Raw genomic sequence first — 12,723 nt, 5'->3', positions numbered from 1 at the left:
GTAACGTTCAAATGCTGCGCAACACGTAAAGGCTAAAAATAGCCGCGAGTGTGTGTGTCAACAGAGCAGCGGCATTCAATAGCGCGCCGGTGCTGTACGTGTATACTATATTTACTTATTAAACACAGCCTTTTGTGGTTCACAGAGCTATCGAACATCGTCAAGTGGTTTTGAATAAAATGCACGAGTCATATGAACTGCTTTAACTGTGTTTTTATGGTTCTTTTATGTCATTTTTGGAGCTTGACAGGAACGAATATGGATCGGTATCGGCTCCGATACCACGACTGGAAAGCCAGGGTGACCGTATCAATGATCAAGTGAGAAAGTCTTTGCTTGGAGACGAACATTTTGTGTGTCCTCCATAGCACACAAAGAGTTGGTCAGACAGTCTGAACTAACGTGTGCACTCAACATATGTGTGTAGCGCTCGCAAAGGGCATAACAAATGCAAGGACTGTTCCTCAACCGAATTAAATGGAGGAGAGAAAAAGTCTTGAAGGTGAACCACCTGCGCTCTGAAGGGTGCGGTTATAACTTTAGGCACATAGTAATTTCTGAGTTTGACGATGGTTTTGAAAGACCCGGACCAAACTCCAGACATGAATTGTCAACTGACAGTGCTTGCAAATCACCAACCCGTATTACTGAGGACAAAGCCAGCAGTAATGCGGTCTTAAAAGAAAGCACACGCAATTCAACACAGTCCAGAGGCTAGAAGGGAGGCCCCACGAGCACTTTTAGGGCCAAGACTGTGTGAACGTATCCACAGAGACAGAGAGCATGGCAAACAGTGTAGCCTAGTGTTGTGTAACTATTCCTAAACACCAAATGGAACCCATCTGGACTATTTTTAATTGTTGGTGTATTTAAACACACACTAAATGGACATCTTTAACCGTTTTGATGCGTTTCTGACTATGTGCACCTCAGTACATGATGATACTGGAAACCGGATGCGTGCGTCTTCATTGTGCTTTGGACTATGAATGTGTCACTTGGGTGTGTCTTCAGCGTATTTCAGCGTGAAAACCAGACATAAAACGATTCATCCTTTGCAAAGGAATTGTCATTGAAGGATGGGGCAGTTAAAATCACTATTGGACCCGATTAAAAATGAAAGTAAACAGTTCCATTCATGAATATTTGAAATGTCATGACTGTTTGCTGAAAACTTGCTGAAAACTTGTCTACGCACGTCAGTTGACACGATGCAACACAACGGCTTGAGGCTGTCTACACCGAGCACGTCTACACAAACTTTCTAAACCATTTATTTGTGTTGTTGTTGACAGTAGTAGCGCCAGCGGGTGCAGCGCAAAATGGAAAGGGAGATCTGTTTACTGCAACGGACGCTTCCATGGTAGAAAACATCATTGATTATAATGGGTTCTATTGCTTTAGACGCGACGCACCTCTCGCATCCAGTTGTGCTTGAGATAAACACTTTAATATGTTTGGATGCAATGTGTTGGATCTGTGTTATGTGTATATCCTGAGATGTAGATTTATAATATTGTGGGGTTGTTCATTCTCTTCTGATTGAATTTCAAATATGGTTGTATTTGAGGGGCTGCACGATGTTAGCCAATCAGAACAGTGGGCATTTACGTTTAAAGGAGGAGTTGAGGCCAAAATCGAGTGTTTAGACAGAGGGCCAGGAACAGGATGGAAAATGATCATATATTACTAAATTATGACTGTTTTGGTGAAAAACAACTTCACTAACATTATCACTGGACCTCAGGGAAGATAATAAAACTATTTTAAAAAAGAGCATTTCATGACCCCTTTAATGATCACACTGGGCCATGTAGCTAACTGTTTATTCAGACTTCTGTACCTTCTGTCAAAAGCACACATAAAAAAATAATAAATAAATGCTAGATGCCTGAAATTCAAGAAATTGCAACTGAAGTACATTACAACTAATTTGTAAAATGTAATATTCACTGTAGTAATAATAATAATAATACAATAATAGTAATAATTAAGCAATATTTCACAAGCAAGTTTGGTAAAAAAAAAAAAAAAAGGTACGTTGAAAAGTACTTGTTCAATATTCATTTGTTAAAAGTTTTAGGAATTCATTTGATTAGAAACTCTTTTGATGATGGAATTAAATTAAACTTTAAAACATGGAATTCTAAAATTAAACAAATAACTGAAGGAAAACACAGGTTTAGGGGAAAGAAACAGATTTCAGTAGGGCCCTGCTTAAAAACAATTAAGCAATGCATACTTCTTATGAAGGACATATGAACACTTGAAATACACATGCATTTGTTTAATTTAAATGTAACTTTTTAAGCTATAGGAGTCTAAAGAAGTGTGTTCAACAGCACATTACTATATTAGCATATTTTTTCTGTGGTATCGATAACCATCAAATTTCACTGGTATCGGTACTGACTACTGCAATTTTGGTATTGTGACAACACTAAGCAGCAGTTATGGCTGCTCCACTGCAGGCGCTCACAAAATGGAGACTGCAGGAGAGGGTGGAGAGAGACACAGCATGGAGCCAGTTAACAGAAACTGCTGCACATTAACAAGCTTCTGCCATGCGCACCATTTACTCTTTGTTTTCATAGTAATGCAAGTGAGATTTAAAAACAAAAACACACATATCTGTACAGCCACTCATATCAGAGAGATGATCTGACGAAATGGAGATATCAGATGCTAATAAATGGTCATCTTTCTGGTGTCTTTTTATGCTTACATAAAGGGTCAACATGCAGTACTTGAAATGTAAGTACAATTTAACAACAAGTATGTACAAGTAAATTGTTTGAAATGCTTGTTAAAGACAATTCAAATAAAGTGGGTTCCATTTCTTCTAAATATTTCAAACAGCAGCAATTCAATTAAATTAATTTAAATAGCGCTTTTCACGATACATATTTTTCTAAAGCAGCTTCACAGTCCCCCAGTGAGCAACCCAAAGGTGATTGGCAAAGGTGATTGGCAAGTAGATTAAGAAACCTAGGAGGAACCGAGACAAGCAAACTACATTATGAGAAACCAAAACAAGTATACTACATTATTCTCACATGAGCTCACCTTGCATGTTTAATTAATCAAATTTTGAGTTAATTTTTGGAAATTCAATCAAATAATGTGTCACAAAGAAAATAAAAATAAAAATTAGGTTAGTATAGCTTCCAGTTTATTAGTTGAAATTGAATGTTGTGTCAAAATGAGTCAAATGTCAGATTTTAAAGTAACGTCAAATGTCATATGCATTCATAAAGCAGAGGATATCTGACACAATCTCTGATTTTGCAGATGTCTGTTTTGAAATATTTTTTAGTGTAGACCAAGACAATCAACCATCTACTTTTGAGTATGTCCAACAAGGGGAAAAATGCTTTGAATTTACATGATTTAATCATGTACATTGGTTCCACATAAATCTATTAAGTTACTACATCAACATATTTTAGCTCATTAATTCTTTGTCAGAAAACATAATTTGTCCATGTAATTTCAACATAAAGGAATAAAGTTATTGTGAAATTACCCAATCAGGTAGCCTCAAAGTGATTTTATACGTGTCCCTAACATGATTCATTTCTTCAGTTTTACATAATATTTTCGTGTCACATTACTGATTAATGTAAAAAGGTTATGAATGAATGAACGAATGTACATTACATTTATATAGTGCTTTTCTTACATTACACTCAAAGCACTTTACACAGTGAACAGGGGACTCTTCTCAACCACCACCAGTATACAGCATCCACCTGGATGATGCAACGGCAGCCATAGTGCCCCAGTACACTCACTAGACCTGCCACGGTATCATAATTTTCACACCAGTGCGGTGTTCGCGTTCAAACCGACTAACCACTGGTTGGATGCTAGGTGGTACTATTGGGTAATTTTCGTTAAGCAATAGCCTGCACAATAATGCAAGGCAGCTTGATTTCAAACTTTGAACTTTATTTTTTATTTATTTTAACTAAATTTTCAAATGAAACTGAAAAAACTGAAGTGCAATTAAAATGTGTGTTGTTCAACTTTATGAAAGATGGCTTTTCAACAGTTGTGAAGGGCAACATCTCTTTGGCAACAAACCAACTTCATCTGTGCATTCTCTCCATCATGGGCTACCGGTCGGGTATTTCGTTGTCCGGGCAAATACATCACTTATTGTGGGTTGTTGCGGGTTTAATGTTTGTGTTTTATTACCTTTCATCCCAGGACCCAGTTTTGCTGCTTTGGAAGAGTAATGACTATGAATGTGTGAATAAATTAGTTTTGTTCCCTCCTAGGGCTGGGTGATATGCAAGAAATATGTTCACGATATTTTTATTAAAAAAAAAAACATACATATCACAATTTCAAATTACATCGTCAACCCCCCAGCTGAGGGATCGGTCAATATTCTTGCTTTAGTGATTTTGCATTGAAAATTAAATTGATTTATTTAAAAAATGAAAAACTTAAACCAAAGACATTTCTAAATTCAAATTGTACTTCAAACAAAACGAAAAAGCAATTAAAATAACAAAGTGGTAAAAAAAAAAAAAACATATATAACCACCTTTCCATTTACTGTCAGGCAAGTATCTGTCTATGACAATGGTAGAAAATTACTAATACATATTAAGATCTAAAAGCAATTCTAAATGTAAAAATAATAATCATAATGATGATAATAATCACTAAAATATAAATCATGGTTCGAGGTGAACGTGTTTTTGTATTATTTTGATTTAATCACAGATGTATAGGCTGCAGAGTTGCGCTCACAACGAACTGCTCTGTGGAAATAAAGTGAACTGAACTCAAAGCACATCCTGAGCTGAGATGTCTGAGGTCATTTACAGCATTCTTATTGATGATACTATTCTTGTAAAAAAATGTCAGAAGACTGAATCAAAGAAAGAGTGAGTATTCCACGAGACTGTACGCCTCCGAACAAACAGCGCGTCAGAGATGCGCATAGATGGCTTTTCTGTCATCTGTTCTTAAAAATATAATAAAGTGTGTTTCTTCAAGCGCGTGTCTGAGTGTCTAACAGCATTTCTTGTGTCATTTCGAATCCGAGACGTCTTTCAGTTACCCAACATGCACATTATGTTCACTACCTGCAATTAAACGTCTTTTGTCAGTGCGCATACTTTGCTGCCTGTGTAATTTGATACGTTGGTGAAGAACATCTGGCTTTCAATGCGTTATTTAAGTTCATTTATCATGGGTCACAAACTCTTCATTAGGCAACTATACTTTATTTAAGGCTATTCTATTCGTTAGGCTATTGTATTGATATTGGAAGTTCCATTCATAATGTCTCCACCGGTATTGTCACTTGTACTGAGTAAAACCAGTAACACCATACACAGTGGCAATCCTAATGCTCACCACACACCAGCTATTGGTGGAGAGGAGAGATAGAGCCAATTCATGTATGGGGATTTTTAGGAGGTCATGATTGATAAGGGCCAACAGTGAAAATTTGGCCAGGACACTGGGGTTACACCCCTACTCTTTTTTGGGATTTTTAATGACCATGTAGAGTCAGGACCTCAGTTTAACATCTCATCCAAAGGATGGTGCCTTTTTACAGTATAGTGTACCCATCACTATACTGGGGCATTAGGACCCACACAGACCACAGGGTAAGCACCCCTACTGGCCTCCCTAACACCTCTTCCAGCAGCAACCATAGTTTTCCACAGGAGGTCTCCCATCCAGGTACTGACTAGGCTCAACCCTGCTTAGCTTCAGTGGGCACCCAGTCTTGAGCTAAAGGGTGATATGGTTGCTACCAATATACTAATTACTTAACTTTTAGCTTGCAATAGCATGCATTAGCATTCTAAATGCTAAGTAGTAATTGCTCCTCGAGTACAGTAATGCAAAATACAGAATGTTGTTTGTCTTCCCTACCTCAACCTAAGCAAAAGCTCCACTCGTCACCACAATGTTAACCCAGTGCAACAAAATCGGTTCTAAATCCCAAAATAAAAACATTAAACACTTTCTCAAAGTCTCCCCTTTTTCTCTTGCTCAAAAATGCATTCAAATAACACTAAATGTAAAAAAAAAATCCTGTCAGCATCAAGTCCCATGCAAAGCATGCTGAGAACTACAAATCCCCAGCCCAAATCCCCTTGCATGTTTTGTTGGACATACTTGATTGGTTCTCATTCACCCTGCATAATGTAATTAGGTAGAGTGCATATTTTAGACGATTACATTAATCGAAAGTAAAGAAAACAAGTTTAGAAAAGAAACACAATTTTGTTTTGTAGATTACAAATAATATGATTTAGTAGATTGGACAACCAGCGTTTTACAGTTTTTTATTGAGCCTTGGAATAAAATAGTCCCTTTCTTTTGTTGCTATGATTTTTGTAACCTTCAACAAGCTCACTCTTCATTAGACTGAGTTTGGCCTCAGGTCTGAGTAAGACTTTGATAAAGTGCCAGCAAAAATCTGTTGTACTATGCCAAGTGGTTGAGCGCCACTCAAAAGTGATTCAAAATAAACTCTATTAGGTGAAGCTAATTTAATGTTTATGGTTTTGCATGATAAAAAGGCCCAAAAGTACAGCAATCACTCAGCCAATAATGGGATTCTTTCTTGTGGACCATTCTTGTGAAAACTGCCAGCATCTAAAGCAAACATTATAAAATTCTGCATTTTTATATAATATGTTGTTTTTATTGCCGTATTATCTCCAACAATAAGCCTAACCATGTTCCCTTCAAAAGCAGAAGTATTAGAAAGTAAAAGCAAATATAATTGAAGTAATAACTGAATAGCACAATGAAAGGGCTGATTAATCCAGTTAAATCACAATTGTAAGAGCACAAATGCCAGATTCATGTGGTTTACCACAGATCTAGATCCCTCTCTAGATAGCATACACCAACAGATGGATCCACCCTTCCCTCAATAAATTGATTTTTCCTTCAAGCCTGGCACTAAGTGAACCCTACTGACGTCATACCGATCATTCTGAACAGGACCCTTTCCAATCATAAAAAACAAAATCATGCACAAGCACACACATGCCTTGTAGACTGACAGGAAAGAAGTCTGTAAGTGTATGTTGAATGAACAGGTTGTGGTTGCTAAAGGACTTGATGAGCCGCTGTTAAACACCTCTGGAACAGAGCATTACAACTAGAGACTGAAAGTAATTGATAGAGGGAGGATTTCATACTCTCAAACAACTAGGAAAATGGGATGAAAATTAGACAAACAGTTAAATAAACAGTCTCCTTACAATGAGGAAAACACTGGACACACTGATCTAGAATCAGTTTTCTCCAGATGTTTTTTAAATGTCCACACTTTCATCAACCACAGAAAGTACTATGCGCTCCTGCCGACTTCTTTTTTGGTAGACTTGCATGAAAATGGTTACATCATTTGCACATCACAGACAAACTCAGCTTGTGGTTTTCCTGCCCGTCTGCTTGTCTTGATCTGCAACACACATCTTTACAGTAATTCTATCATTACATTACAATACTGAAACTTAAGATTGAAGAGAGGCCACAAGATCTTAATATTACAATCCAGTCAATAGTACTGCCTGAAATCATAAAATTCAAATAAATTCAATAAAAAAAATAAATAAATAAAAAACAATGACTGTAAGGCTTTTTGGCTTAGAAAATGTACAAATACATACTTCTTTTTTTTTTATTATTATTGCTGTTTTAATAATTACATGATAATGATTCATTTACAATGAGCTTTAAAGCTTCTTGGACAATGTTCTTGGCTTACTGAAAGCTCACATTAAAGTAATTGTTCACCCAAAAATTAGACTTCTAATCTTTAGATAATAATTAGACCATCATTTACTCACCCTCATGCCAACCCAGATATGGGATGTGTATGACAAAAACAAAGATTTTTAGAAGAATATCTCAGCTCTGTTTGTCCATTCATAAAAGTAATCCATAAAACTCCAGTGGTTTAATCCATGTCTTAAAAAGGACTTCAATACTGATCTGTTTCTCACCCACACCTATCATACCGCTATTGAAGAAATGGATTTAACCAATGGAGTCATATGGATTACTTTTATGCTGCCTTTATGAGCTTTTTGGAGCTTCAAAGTTCTGGCCACAATTCACTTGCATTGAATGGACAAACAGAGCTGAGATATTCTTCTAAAAAACTTCGTTTTTGTTCCACAGAAGAAAGAAAGTCATATGATTCTGGGATGGCATGAGGGTGAGTAAATGATGAGAGAATTTTCATTTTTGGGTGAACTATCCCTTTAATTATTTGTGTTTAAAGGCCACACAGAGCAGTTTTCAGCTAAATTGCAATGTGTACTTACAATTATTTAGTTCTGAACACTCTTGCTTTAAACTCCCAGAGCACAAAATGAGACTTTCTTTAGGAAATTACCATTCCACTAAGGAAAGCTGAAAAAACTTTGAGGGAAAAACTGGGATTCCCTATAAAATAAACCACAAGACCTGCAAACCTGTTGAACTGGACTAGTTTGTTACTGATATAATGCAGAACACTGTTTTAGTTCTTTGAGAATCAATGCTCCCAAATATTGTATGTAATAGGCAGGGTTGGGGAGTAACGGAATACATGTAATGGGATTACGTATTTAAAATACTAAATATATGTATTTCGCTACAGTTTCAATTTAAATCGTTGGTAATCAGAATACAGTAACATTCCAAATTTGTTTTGATTACTGAAGAGATTACTTTGAATTTTTTTGTAATTTGTTTCATTTAATATTTAGTCTATTCAGTTGGAAAACATTCATCCATATAGGAGCTTTTGAACAGCAGTGAATCACTGTTTTATGATTTGTTTCATTCATACGAGCTTAACAGATCAGCTAGATCTTGTTTCTACAGCTTATCAAAATACAGTTAGAAATGCTCTGGCAGGGGGGCCTGGGTAGCTCAGTGAGTATTGATGCTAACTACCACCCCTGGAGTTGGAAGTTCAAATCCAAGGCATGCCGAGCGACTCCAGCCAGGTCTCCTAAGCAACCAAATTGGCCTGGTTGCTATGGAGGGTAGATTCACATGGGGTAACCTCCTCGTGATCGCTATAATGTGGTTTGCTCTCGGTGGGGCTCATGGTGAGTTGTGCATGGATGCCGCGGAGAATAGCTTGAAGCCTCCACACGCGCTATGTTTCCGCGGTAACGCACAAAACAAGCCACGTGATAAGATGCGCGGATTGATGGTCTCAGACGCAGAGGCAACTGAGATTCATCCTCCGCCACCCAGATTAAGGCGAGTCACTACACCACCATGAGGACCTAGAGCGCATTGAGAACTGGGCATTCCAAATTGGGGAGAAAAGGGGAGAAAATATTAAAAAAATACAAAAAAATAAAAAAATGCTTTGAGATGAAACATAAATCCAATTAATACATGATTACATGCCTTGTCAATGTTTTTATGTGGTTAGGTTATTTTTTACAAGAAATGCTAACCAATGTAGTCTTATCTATATTATCATATAGAAAGCTACAAATAATATATTTTCTGCCTCATTCTATGAACAGAATCCACATACAATCAGAAAAAGATGTGGTTGTGAACACTATGTGGGGTTTTGAAGTTTGGAGCAGCAAAAATAGTTAACCTTGTGTAAATTGTCATGTGAACATTTAGCTTTATGCTAAGATCAAATGCTATTTCTTGCCTTTACATACAACTGTTATCAGGCGTGATTATATTTTATAATGAATTCTATGACAAAAATGCACATTGGAGCATAACTTTTTTCTCTAGTAAGACATTTGATATAAGGGCAAAGATCTTATTCTTAATGCGAATTTAAATGTTGTTTTCCTGTAAAAATATCTAAAAATCCTTAAAATAAGATTCATTTACTTGAGAAGCAAAACTGCATAAGATATTTAGGCTTTTTTCAGAGAATGTATTTTTTACAGTGGTGTATTTTTTTTTTTTACTTTATTTACTTGTTTATAGTCAAAAGTAGTGAAAAAATCTACCATTGCTGAAGAAGTAATCCAAAGTATTTAGAATATGTTACTGACCTTGTGTAATCTAACGGAATACGTTACAAATTATATTTTACAGCATTTATTCTGTAACCTGCAGCGGAATAGTTTCAAAAAAATAACCTTCCCAACCCAGGTTATAGGTTCCTGTAGCTCAGTGGTTCTCAAAGTGTGGAGCTTTAAGGTATTTTAAGGGGGGGCGCCGAAGACTGACCGTTCTTAAGTCACTTTCACACATTCAGCAAAAATAGTGACATAGTGACAAGAACCAATGTGCAAAATTTCTACACCTCTGCTTTTTCTCCTGCTTTGTTTAAACTTTTGGCAGGCACCGCAGTAATGTAATGTAATGTAATAGTGTCAGGTGCGCACTCATCTGCGCTTATGTAAACAAAGATGACTCGCGCGCCAGTTACAAATGGGGGAAACGATTAATTAACACTGATATTTCGGTCGGTCCCTCACACAACACTATCGAACGGCTTCAGAAGAATTGATATATAAGGCACAAGAGTTAAGGACGACTTTTGGAACTTCGACAGCCTATCACCATCCTCTCATCCCTCAGTCTTGTCGCTGCACGTAGTACCTGTTACTTTTCTCAGCGCTGGCCAGGATGGGCCAATCACAGTCGTTTATTCTTACTGGAAGTTTACTGGAGTTTAAAAATGCTTTTATAGCTACTACTGAGGCGGATTAACATTCACAGATATGAATCCTTGCAATTATTATTATTATCTTAAAATAAATGAATAATAATAATTAAAAAAAAAAACTACCCAGTGTAAATGTCTCTATTGAGAGAAAAACGTTCTGCTAGGCAGATGAATGGAGGATTCGGTTTGCAATGTGTTCATGCCCAGGGGTTGCTGCTGCAGCAGTATCACTTTTTATTTATTTATTTTTCCTTCTGTTTTTGTATGGTTTGAAAGTGTATAGGCATAATTAAAATGTTTAATGTGTTTATGTAATACAGAAATTATACACAAAATACCGAACAATGTTGGCATTGTGATAAATGTTCATTCATTCACATTCTTTTTCAGTTAAGTGCAACTTTTCATTTAGTTTTCATAGTATTTCTAAATAAAACTTTTTTACGTAATAAGAATATACGCGCGAAAGTTTTCGTCGTTTCAAAGGGGGGCGTGACCAAAAACATTTGAGAACCACCGCTGTAGCTCAACATGTAGAGCATGGCGCTAGCAGTGTCAAGGTCATGGGTTTGATTCCCAGGGAACACACAAACTGATCAAATGTATACACTGAAAGTATCTACCAAATACATAAATGTCACATCTAAACAATTTTTTCCCAATAGTTTAAGCCAAGTTAACGTATTTAACAAACTTGACTGAGGGAAAGCGTGAAATAACTGTGTAATAACACAGGTAAAGTGTGAGCTGACTGTTAAGTTGCACTTCTAGTGTGATCTTCCTAAAGTCTGAGAAACTACATTTTAAACAAAGGTGAAAACTCAACCCCTCCCCCTCATAAACACACGTTTACCCGCTAAAATCTTTCACATTCATTACTGGCACACTGCTCAGCAGATTCCTCTCTATTATAGCAACACAATTACTCTATCAGTGTCTCTCACACTGAAATTAACTTTGTGATTTAATACTATGCATTTTCACATTTTACATTTTGAGTCTTCTGTTGACAAGTTTTAAGTCTGAAATCTTTTCTTGGCTTTGGACGACAAGAATGACACTTACAATAACGGAACCTGTGATGCGTGAAAAGAAAACTTTATACACAAAAACAACCAATATACACACGCCCGCAGAAATCAGAGTGTGTCATAACTAAACCTATTATTATAATGAGTGCAGCTCACTGTCTGCGACAAATCCGATGCAGCTCTGCAGACACACATGATGTCAATAACATTGTTGTATAAAGAAAATAACACCTTTTGTTTAAAATCGAGCCACGTGAGCTCTCAGAGCCGCAGATGAGCCGCTAAAGCTCGGCTGCGGGTGTGTGGATCTGGCCTGAGGAAATGTAGACAGTGTGAGAGGAGAGGAGAAGCCGCCCATCCCCCACCAGCCCTGCTGTCCTCCATCTTTAATCTCCAGACCCGCTACCCTTCACACAGCACTAACGGCACACAAACGCACGAAACTCACCTGGGATGCTCATGGCCGTATAGGTCGGCGTTCCCGCGATTCGGAATTCGAGTTTAGTTTTCCTATGTATGGATTTATTAATTGAAAATTGAACCAGGAGATGGAACCGCTCCTTTCAGAAGAGCAGCAATCCTAAACCGCCATCTGGTGGCATTTTCCACAATCGAATGGCGCGTGTTGACATCGGAGCCCGAGCGCCCTCTGGCGGACACAGCCGGTGACAGCAGAGGCGCTGCGGGCGGCAGGGGGAGAAGGAGAGACCCTCAGATGCAGGGCAAGCGAGTAACCAGTCTATACGCTAAAATACCGCAAAATATGATGCTGACATGTTTCTTCTTAATAAGAACACGTGATTCCTAACTGATAAAGAATTTAGAACTGTAGAAAAATACAATTATATTTATTGATTAGTTTTAATGTGTTAGATTAATATTTCAAGAGCTCTAAACACATGAACACCTGAATGCCTAATAAACTGAATTGTGTTTGAATATAATGATTGCAATATTTAATATATATATATATATTTTTTTCATTGTGACTGAAAATAGGCCTATATATGTTTTTGACAGAAGGGAAAACTTGATCTTTAGGTAGAC

At 37.1% G+C, this 12,723-nt stretch overlaps 1 protein-coding gene across 2 annotated transcripts in view; it reads right to left on the bottom strand.

Moving 5' to 3' along the window:
* stag1a (stromal antigen 1a) overlaps positions 1-12,307 on the bottom strand; it is a 71,731-nt gene extending 59,424 nt beyond the window's left edge. For both annotated transcript variants that reach the window (XM_051699031.1, XM_051699032.1), the window contains exon 1: positions 12,125-12,307. The gene's annotated coding sequence lies outside the window, so the exon portion shown is untranslated. The remainder of the gene's footprint in view (positions 1-12,124) is intronic.
* Positions 12,308-12,723: the final 416 nt, after the last annotated feature.

Source organism: Myxocyprinus asiaticus, chromosome 5, assembly GCF_019703515.2.
Source record: "Myxocyprinus asiaticus isolate MX2 ecotype Aquarium Trade chromosome 5, UBuf_Myxa_2, whole genome shotgun sequence".
In the NCBI taxonomy this organism is placed as follows: domain Eukaryota; kingdom Metazoa; phylum Chordata; class Actinopteri; order Cypriniformes; family Catostomidae; genus Myxocyprinus; species Myxocyprinus asiaticus.
Note: the sequence above shows the minus strand (reverse complement) of the source record. Positions and strands in the feature narration are given on the sequence as shown.